The 1224-nt window shown below is 31.5% G+C and overlaps 1 protein-coding gene across 3 annotated transcripts in view; it reads left to right on the top strand.

Annotated features, from left to right (window-relative positions):
- Positions 1 to 651: 651 nt before the first annotated feature.
- Positions 652 to 1224, top strand: part of LOC106458384 (transient-receptor-potential-like protein) — a 41024-nt gene continuing 40451 nt past the window's right edge. The window contains exon 1 of one of the 3 annotated variants that reach the window (XM_013917892.1): positions 652 to 825. The gene's annotated coding sequence lies outside the window, so the exon portion shown is untranslated. 3 annotated transcript variants of the gene reach the window in all.

Genomic DNA, 1224 nt, shown 5'->3' with positions numbered 1-1224 from the left:
TAGTATGATTAGGGAGATTTACATAAACGGAAATAAAATTATTTCTTGGGTTATTGGATTTACAAAATTCACTTTCATATGAGTTCACCAAATGTTATTACCTGTATATATTTGCATGTATCGAATTATACATACTTTATTGTCCAATCTTTTGTGAGAAAGGTGTAATTTCCTGAAAACGAACATTTAAAACACTACATAAAACAGATCATGTGACTGAAACAAAATGGTATTTCTTAACGAATTAAACTTACTTTCATCTTATTATGAACTTAAAAACTGCAACGCTCAGCAGAAACAACTACTAAAAACATAATATGTTAAGCTCATTGGTGCCCGACCACGTGTACTTAAAGCCTTACAAGTGACAACAAATAAATTGCATTATAAAAATTTTGTTAGAGACTAGTTACAAACCTATAGGAAAAACAAAAACAAATAAAAAAAACCGATAACGTGGTGCAAAAAAATCGTGAGATACAGCATTAAATCTTTAAGAAACTGCATTTTTCTTTATTACTGCCTCGTAAACGATATAAATAGACTGCAGAGGAAAGAGTGGAGAATACAATATTTGTATCACCTAGGGCAACTTTAATTGTCAAGTAATTGTTAAGTTAATAAATAGCATTAACAAAGGAACCCAATAAAGAAGCAATACTTCTACCGCAAAGATACCTTTGATTTGTACTGGTCACGTGACTTGTCCATTAATAGACAATACTCGTCAACATAATACCAGCACAACCGTTGGAAGCTAGGCAGTTGTCACTGCTTAACTAGAGTGGACGTTTCCTCCAGTTTGGTAATTTCCAATCAAACCTAGTAGGTATGTTTAAAACGATATTAGACTCTAATTGTTTTACTATAAACACTTGTTGACGAGCTTCAAGCCGTTAGAACAATTTTATGGTGTAATGTATTGATTGAATATCTAAACTTCCCTTTTCATAAAACTGAAAATACAATGAGATGAGATTCGGTCATGCATCAGAACCCGGAAAGTAAATCTTATTAAGAGCGATAGATGAACTTACTTTATTAATTGTATGCTCTCGTCGAGTGAGCTATGCTGCTCTAATTATGACATTATAAATAATATACAATACAATTTCATAAAAGTATTGAAAAATCGTAGTTTTTGCCTTAAACAGTTGGTACTTGTTGTTAAACTAATTTTAATGGTCAAATTGGTGGTTTGAAACAGATATTCGTAAAAGAGAG

The sequence above is a fragment of the Limulus polyphemus genome, unplaced genomic scaffold (assembly GCF_000517525.1).
Source record: "Limulus polyphemus unplaced genomic scaffold, Limulus_polyphemus-2.1.2 Scaffold454, whole genome shotgun sequence".
In the NCBI taxonomy this organism is placed as follows: domain Eukaryota; kingdom Metazoa; phylum Arthropoda; class Merostomata; order Xiphosura; family Limulidae; genus Limulus; species Limulus polyphemus.
The sequence above is the reverse complement of the archived record's forward strand: the minus strand, read 5'-3'. Positions and strand labels throughout refer to the sequence as shown.